Raw genomic sequence first — 9,100 nt, 5'->3', positions numbered from 1 at the left:
TGGAACTGTCCAACTCTACTGATACCAAGCCTAATCCGTCGTTGGGGGTCAGTCAGAATCTGATATCAATTGTCACGCTCCTTGTCGTCTCGAGAGATCGCAGAGCCACATTTTTTTTATCAAATCAAGAAGGAAGATAAGAACAAAAATGCAAAAGGTAAGAGGAATAAGTTTCCCCCCTTCATTTCTTTTCTGCCTTTGTCCTCTGGGACGTACGACCTAATCATATACTCCCTCCGTTCCTAAATATAAGACCTTTTAGAGATTACATTATGGACTACATACGGATGTATATAGACATATTTTAGAGCATAGGTTCATTCATTTTGCTCCGTATGTAGTTTATAATAGAATTTCTAAAACGTCTTATATTTAGGAACGGAGGGAGTAGCAAAGATCGGGTTACAATTGGACCCCATTCTAACTAAACACACCGCACACTACTCTGGCAGACTGGCACCATCTCCACATCTCCATTGACAGCCTCCTTAAGAATTAGGACGCGTTTGGTTGTCGGCATAAGACCCAACCAGACCCGCGCGGGAAGGATTCTGACTGTTTGGTTGACCTGCATACATTGCTTGGCTTGTACGGCACGAACTTTACAACACTCCCGGTCACGGCCGTGACCTACGCCCGAATCAACGGTTTCTGCAGCGTCGGGCTCGTGCGAGGCAGGGGATGGGAACACGATGCCGAGCTCCCGCGACAGGGAGATGGTGCGAGCTCGGGTGCGTCTCCTAAAATTCGTCGGGAGAATTTCGGCTCACCTCCCGCCAATTTGGTCGCCCTATTTAGCCCCATCCTCTCACCGCCTAAAGCCCCGCCACCCTTCTCCCCCCCTTTCGATATTTCCTGCACGCGCACCGACACCGATGACCAGGTAAGCGGAGCTCCCTCGCTAGCCGATGGTCCATGACGATGTCGACTATTGTCCTCAGCTTTTCTGACCTTTCCTGCCCCCCCCCCTCACGAGCCTCTGTGAGTTCAATCACCTCTTTCTTTGTGTTCATTATAGCTAGATCTAAGAGGATGTGACTGTTGTTGGAAATAGCCCTAGAGGCAATAATAAAATGGTTATTATTATATTTCCTTGTTCATGATAATTGTTTATTGTTCATGCTATAATTGTATTAGTCGGAAACCGTAATACATGTGTGAATACATAGACCACACCATGTCCCTAGTGAGCCTCTAGTTGACTAGCTCGTTGATCAATAGATGGTCATGGTTTCCTGACCATGGACATTAGATGTCGTTGATAACGGGATCACATCATTAGGAGAATGATGTGATGGACAAAACTCAATCCTAAGCATAGCATAAGATCGTGTAGTTCGTTTGCTAGAGCTTTTCTAATGCCAAGTATCATTTCCTTAGACCATGAGATTGTGAAACTCCCGGATACCGTAGGAATGCTTTGGGTGTATCAAACGTGACAACGTATCTGGGTGACTATAAAGGTGCACTACAGGTATCTCCGAAAGTGTGTGTTGGATTGGTACGAATCAATACTGGGATTTGTCACTCCGTGTGACGGAGAGGTATCTCTGGGCCCACTCGGTAATACATCATCAAAATGAGCTCAATGTGACTAAGGAGTTAGCCACGAGATCATGTGTAAGGAACGAGTAAAGAGACATAACGGTAACGAGATCGAACAAGGCATAGGGATACCGACGATCGAATCTCGGGCAAGTATAATACCGATAGACAAAGGGAATTGTATATGGGATTAATCGAATCCCCGACATCGTTGTTCATCCGGTGAGATCATCATGGAACATGTGGGAGCCAATATGGGTATCCAGATCCCGCTATTGTTTATTGGCCGGAGAGGCGTCTCGGTCATGTCTGCATGGTTTCTGAACCCGTAGGGTCTACACGCTTAAGGTTCGTGTAACGACCAAGATGCGGTCCTTTCCGATCCGGGGATCGAGGCCCCGAATTGGAAAGGAGCGCATATAAGCGTCTCGCAAACAGGTAACACATCATATACATATTAATAAAAGATAGACAATCAGGGGTTCAATTGCCTTCTCATAAATATATCAGAGTACATCACGCATACAACCAATGTAGTTCCGCTACGGACTACAAAACAAGTGAAAAGGCTATGCTATCCTGCCTGCTGGCCCACGATGACGACCACGCCTCAATCTTCTGGATATAGTTCACGTACAGGCGGTCGGTCTCCTCATCGTACTGCCACGCCAGCTGCGTGCCGTCGGGATCATTTGTCTTTGGGGTACCTGAACCTGTTGCTATTGTGGAGGAATCCGTGAGCCACGGGGACTCATCAATCTAAGACCTTGGTGCCAGAACTAGTCAAGTTATTAGGTTGGATAGGGTGGAGTGTTTAAGGTTGGAGCATCCTAAGCTTGATATGGTGGCTAACTTACGTAGAACATTTATGAAGGTGGACTATACTAGTGGTCGAGAATACTTGATCACTAAGTGATCCAGAACACCTACCTACTTCATTCATAACCCCACCGTGTTCCCGATCGAAGAGAGATCTTCGAGGGGACAGTCACGGTTACGCACACAGTTGGCAATTTTATTAGCTTATGTTTAAGTTACCTATTACCAGATGTTAACAAAATATTCCAAGTTGCCACATAACCGTGGGCACGGCTTTCTGAAAGATTAAACCCTGCAGGGGTGCTCCAACTAGTCCATCACAAACGTACACAGGCCACAAAATAATCCTCTATCACGAATCTCGTGATCTCGTCGGATTCCTTAGAGGAAAACCTCAACTCTGAAGAGAACCAAAGCTTCACTGCTTGGAAGTCCTCAGTTCCACAGAAGATGAAAATCACTGCTTGGAAGGTATTGTCTGAACCTTTCTGACAGCACAATGTAAAAAATTACAGGTATTTGTCCGAGCGTTCAACTTGTCCCCTGTGTGGGGTGGAAGAGGAAAGTTCTTTTAATGCCATATCATCATGAGTAATGCACGCCTTATTTGGTTATCAATGAGGAAAAGATGGCATCTTCCACATGATGATTTCCTTGTTGACAATGGGAAGGATTGGCTATTGCATCTTCTTTCAAGCTGCTCTGATGTGGTTCGTGACATGGTAATCATGTTGGTCTCGCGTATTTGGCAGCTCCGTACGGACCAGGTTCATCGGAAGGAGGTTCCACCAGTTATGTTACGGTGGATTTTCTGGATAGCTATTATAAATCCATCATTTTTGTTGGTCGCTTTAGTACGGAAGAGATAATTAAAGGCAAGATGTCTGCTACGTACTCCCTCCGTCCATAAATAAGTGTACATATAGATTTGTACTTAGTCAAACTTTTTAAAATTTGACCAACTTTATAAAAAATAGTAGCAACATATATGGCATGAAAATGATATATTTGGAAACTTCATATAAAGATAAATCCATTGATACTAATTTGATGTTATAAATGCTAGCACCTTTTTCAATAAAGTTAGTCAAAGTTTAACTAGTTTGACTGACAGAAAGGAAAAAGTATAATTATTACCGGACGGAGGGAGTATGATAATTCATGTGTTGTGCACAAGACTAGGCCACCGGTTATCCATGGTCTCCTTCATTGCCTAGTACAATTGCTCTTTCTATGGATGGTTCATTCCAGTGTGAGGACGGGTCTGCAACCGCTGGTATGGTGCTTCGGAATTCCATGTGATAGGTTTTGTTTGCGTCATATCGATATGTGTTTCACTGCAACGATCCATTGAAAGCGGAAATTCATGCTACCATGCAAGGTATGGCTTTGGCGGTACACACATTCATCTCTTCCTGTGGTCGTCCAATTGGATTCTTATGAAACCCTTTCAGTTTTATCTAGCAGCACTTTGATGAAATCTGCTTTTGATCACTTAGTTTTAGAGATAAGGGAGTTAATGTGTAACAGGCAGTTTTTTTCCAGAAAATTCATCCTAGTCAAAATAGAGTGGCAGATCGTTTGGCAAATTATAGCGGCATCGAGAGAACTATAGTTGTGTGGTTGAACTCGACCTTGTATTGAGGATTTGTGGCCTCTTGATTGTAACTCTATTACAGTTCAATAAATCTCAATTTACCCCGCAAAAAAAAGGCTGTGACATAAACATGATTTTCGATTATTCCCGTGGTTAATTTCACAGTTACCCTCCCATCTAAACTAGTAGGACGATTTTTTCTTCTTAAAGTCGGTTGGTGAAGTAGTTTAGATGTAGTCACCACGGGTTAAGTAAAGTTGTTAATTGCGACTATGCCACAAACGGGATGTAGCTCAGATGGTAGGGCGCTCGCTTAGCATGCGAGATGTATGGGGATAGATACCTCACTTCTCCACATAGTTTTTTTCCTTGGCAGTTCTCAGTACCGTATCCTACTTAATCGGCACCAAAGAAGCATCAGCCAGGAAGCGCATCTGGTGTAGTGGTATCATAGTACCCTCCCACGGTACTGACCAGGGTTCGATTCCCTGGATGCGCATTTTTTTTACCTTTTTCAAATCGCTGAAATTACTACCAAATTTATTTTTGAATCTAGAAAAATTGTAGTCATGGTGAAACTGTCAGCATGAAGAAGATACTAGCACAAATCATGGTCACACAAGCAGCAGCAAAGGCCCCAGTTAGCAACACTTTTTCTCCCAACTGGTGGAAATCAATCAACCAAAGTTCATAACTTATTCCTACCCAGTTGCCAAAATCAGTAGGACCAAAGTGCGCACTGAACATGAAAGATCGAAACATTATCAGCACAAAAGGGACCATCTAAACTAAAACTGCTAACCATTTCAACGACCAAAGTGTAACCACTCCATAGCAACAACAAAAACTGAAAGTAAACAGGGGTGAACGTTGTAGAAGTTCTATATAGCAGGATGCACTATGGTATAGTAGGACCAAAAATTCGCACGTTTCTTTGGAGACTGGCGTATAACAGCCTGCCTTTGAGGATGAATATCAAAAGCAAGCATGTTGAGCTGGATACTAGATGCCCGCTATGTATGAGTCCCGACGAGGATGGTGGACATCTCTTTCTTTTAAGTGCAAACTAGTGAAACAAGTCTGGAGAGGCTTACTGATCGAGGACATCAGGCTGAACCTCCTGCAGACAATCATGACACTTTTGTTTTCAGTTTCTGTACACGATTCCTGTAATAAGGTTGCACACAACCTGGCTTCGTTCGGATTCAGAGCAGGAGTACCTAGCTCCTGGTGGATGGACAAGCATTGGGGATGTAGCTCAGATGGTAGAGCGCTTCTCGCATGGGGATCGATACCCCACTTCTCCATTATTATTATTTTTCGCAGATCTGAATATACTGTGAAAAACACTCTTTGTTTTTTTACGTTGGCAGACTAGATAAACAACTCTTATCAGTTAGTCGACTTCTCCATTTGTTTTTATTTTTTGCAGATCTTAATTTACTGTGAAAAAACACTATCTTGACTCTACTTCAGCAAACTCAAATCTCATAAAAAAAATGTGCAGGATCCTTTTATATATAGACTGGGCCAAAAACGAATGTTACTATCGTGATTTTTTGTAGAGAAAAGAAAGAGCAAAATGATACTCAGAGATACAATTACAACATTCTAGAAAGAAAAAAACTCGCCCAAAATTATTAATTCAACCGATCTCACCAATGCAGCATAGACATCAAGACACAGTTACAGCGACTATTTGACAAAAAAGTACCACATTTCAGGTCACCGTCCCACAGAACTACCAGATTTTGAAAAATGGCGTAAAAATCCAGATTATTACTAATTTTGTGACAAAAAAGAGCTACCAAGTTGAGTTGATGACAGATTTAACACTTTTAAAAGTGAACCTGACAAGGCTGACCCACCGGTCTGGATGACGTCCGTGCTAACGGCTAACAGCGCTCGCTTGCCGCCCGTTACTCCTGCCTGTCAGCCGGACCAAGCCGGACCAGGACTAAGAGCAAGTACAATAAGGTACAGTGAGCAGGTTGTAAGGATTAAAATATTATATTTTTACTGAGTTGGATGAGAGAGAAGGGAAGCGGACTTTTCGTGAAGAGCTAGCTCTAGCACGTGCTCCTAGGTGCTTTGTGAGAATGAAATGTGGGTCATATATGATAAAAGTAGTACTCTTTTATAACTAACTATTGTACAAGCTAGCTATAACATGGGTTATAAGATGGCTTATAGCCAGCAGTTGGCTATACTATTAACCATGCTCTAACCTGGTTGATCGACTCCCTTCTCCTTCCCCACTCACTCTGCCCCGAGCTCCCGTCCTCAGAAGTCTATACTACGCTCGTATTGGCCATAGGCTACCTTCCTCAGTACGCTCGTATTGATTGCTCGCACACACGTGGGCCTATCTCATTGGCACGCCCAGCCCGTCACCTCTTTCGTTGTTCTCCTTTTGATGGGGTTTTTCCTTGTACTCTCTCCGTCATGGTTTAGATCAAGTACAATAGAGCTGAATCAGCTGGCTATAAGGAATAAAGTAGTATATTTTTGCTTAATTGGAGGAAAGATAAGAGGAGAGAAAAGGTAAACGAGCTCTAGCATGTGCTTCTAGGCACTTTGTGAGAATGAAAGGTGGGTCATATAATACAAAAAATACTTTTCTAACCAGCTATTGTACATGTTAACTCTAACATGGGTTATAGATGACATGCCAATGCCTTATAGCCAGCAGTTGGCTATACTATTAACCATGCTCTTATAAGGATTACGTGCATTTACACAATAGATAAGGTTTAAGGCGCATTGCATTTACTCCTGGCAGCTAATTAGTACTCCGTTGTACTCCTTCTATATGCATACGTAGTGTGAATGCTATTTTTCAATCCATCTCACAACCAATCAATAACCACCTAGCTAGGTTCCATAGAATTTTCAAACACGTCTTCTAAATCGTAATAGAGGAAGTACTATGTTTGTCGAGCAACTGATAGCGGTGACCGGCTGAGATAGATTAATTTTGCACATATTAATGACTTGGACCACTAACTAATAAAATCAAGGGAAAAGTATGTTGTATTCTAAAAAAAGAGAAAAATATGTTTTTAGTTCCCCAAGTTCTTCGAAAGTATAGACTTTTGGTCCCTCAAGATTTTTTGATATACATGTGGTCTTCCAAGACTTAAAAATGGATAAGTTTGATCCAAAACCAGATTCTGAACATGTTGACCGGTGTTTGACTACGTTTGACTGGGTTTGACCATATTGACCAGGTTTGATCGAAGAACGGTAAATTCAAAAAATAGCAAATAAATATAAAAATCTGGAATTTTGTGATAACCAACATGCTTGGATGTGCTGATCACGTGTAAATTTTGTGATCAAATAACATCCGAGGAGCTCTGAAAAACAAAATTTGCCTATTTTTATGAGCCAAAATTTGTTTTTTTCCATGAGCTCCTCCACACCAATTTTCACGCACCTAGCGCACCCAAGCATCTTGGTTGCCACAAAATTTTAGTTTTTCTGAATTTGTTTGCTATTTTTTGAATTTAACGTTCATCGGTTAGACATAGTCAAACCGGGCCAATGTGCTTGAAATCTGGTTTTGGATCAAACTTATCCGGTTTTGAGACTTGAAGACAAAACTTATAAGAAAAAATCTTAAGGGATTAAGTCTATATTTTTGGGGAACTTGAGGGATCAAAAACATACTTTTCGTTCAACTTGGACAGAAGGAGTTACAAGATTATATAATACCAAAGTACCAACCCCTTTTCTCCAAACTTATTTCTACAAAAAATAAAAATAAAAAATCCTGGACACATAACCAACAGCCAACATCTTTTCTCCAAAACAGTGAAAGTCAATGAAACAGAGTACTCCCTCTTCATCGCTATCAGAAATAAAACACTGCCATTTTTTTTAACAATGGCTGTATTGAAGTGGCAATAGGAAACAAAATACTGTAGTATTAATCCGACACACAACCAGCTTCCCCCAGATGTATGAGAAAAGAGATCTACACACGAAGAGCGGGAGCAAGATCAACGAGCTGCCAAAGCAATAGAAGCGAAGTGTGCACTGAACATGAAAGATCGGAATATTAAGCTACAGAAGCAAGCATCTAACAAACCATTCGAACAACTAAATATCACAATTTTCTCATTAAGGAATTAGCATTTCAAACTGCAGCCATGCCTTTTGTGCTTCTTAATAATGCAAACTGAAAGTAAAAACTGGTGAGAACGGTAGATCAGTTCAATAGCATAGATATTCTATGGTTTGAAACATTAAAAGGATGCTCAAGATAGATAGGATAACAAGCACAATGTGACAATGGCAGAAGCGCTAGTTCATCGACATAAAAAGCGTTCAGCTCTACTAGTAGCAGTACTCGAAAGGTAAGAACAAAATACATGGCTCGTATGGAACAGGTACTCCAAGAGCACAGCAACAACTCTACTCGGCCGACGCAACAAGATGGAGCACGGCAACTTATAGCACTATGAGGAATGGGGGCTCCTTGTTCACATCATCTTCTTCTTGTGCCTCAAAAAATGGAAGTGAAATCATGCTCTCTTGGAGACGATGCCTGGTAAGTATCAAGTGGTTTCCATGTTCTTCACTTTCCACATTTCCTAAAAACACACCATCAGTGTCGCAACGAAATAGACGGTCAGGACGCTGCGCAATCAACAGCTCATGCTCATTGATCACAGCCATACTAGGGCCATATTTCACCCCCAGATTAAGCGGTGGGGATGCCTCCATTGCTAACAAGTTAATCCGGTACTGAAAGCGCCAGGTCTCAGCATCATAGTCCTGCAACACCCAAATATCAAAAGAGAGGCAGTCACAGGTGGTGTGCCACAAAGCAAGGGATCCACCCATATCCAACAATGACACCATAGCACCCAACTCTATTGGGCGGCTCATCTGCCGGAATGTCTCGGCTATGCTGTCAAATACAGTCAAGTTGAGGCCAATTGCCCAGTGCAAGCTACCACGATGGTGGACTGGTGGACAGCAGGAGGACCGGGTGACATGATGCGTAAGTTGTGAAACTGTCGGCCACTTGATGCATCTTGGCTGGTTTGATCCCACCGTGAGGACGAAGTACTCAGGTAACTGAACGGGGACACCAATTCTGACCGGTTCGGAGTATGACACCCAGAGAAC

At 42.3% G+C, this 9,100-nt stretch overlaps 1 non-coding gene across 1 annotated transcript; it reads left to right on the top strand.

Annotated features, from left to right (window-relative positions):
• Positions 1 to 4,389: 4,389 nt before the first annotated feature.
• On the top strand, positions 4,390 to 4,460 carry TRNAG-CCC. Its single transcript has one exon. It is a non-coding gene; the product is annotated as a tRNA-Gly (tRNA).
• The last annotated feature ends 4,640 nt before the right edge of the window (positions 4,461 to 9,100 follow it).

Source organism: Hordeum vulgare, chromosome 7H (assembly GCF_904849725.1).
Source record: "Hordeum vulgare subsp. vulgare chromosome 7H, MorexV3_pseudomolecules_assembly, whole genome shotgun sequence".
Classification (NCBI taxonomy): Eukaryota; Viridiplantae; Streptophyta; class Magnoliopsida; order Poales; family Poaceae; genus Hordeum; species Hordeum vulgare.
This window is presented reverse-complemented; position numbering and strand designations above follow the sequence as displayed.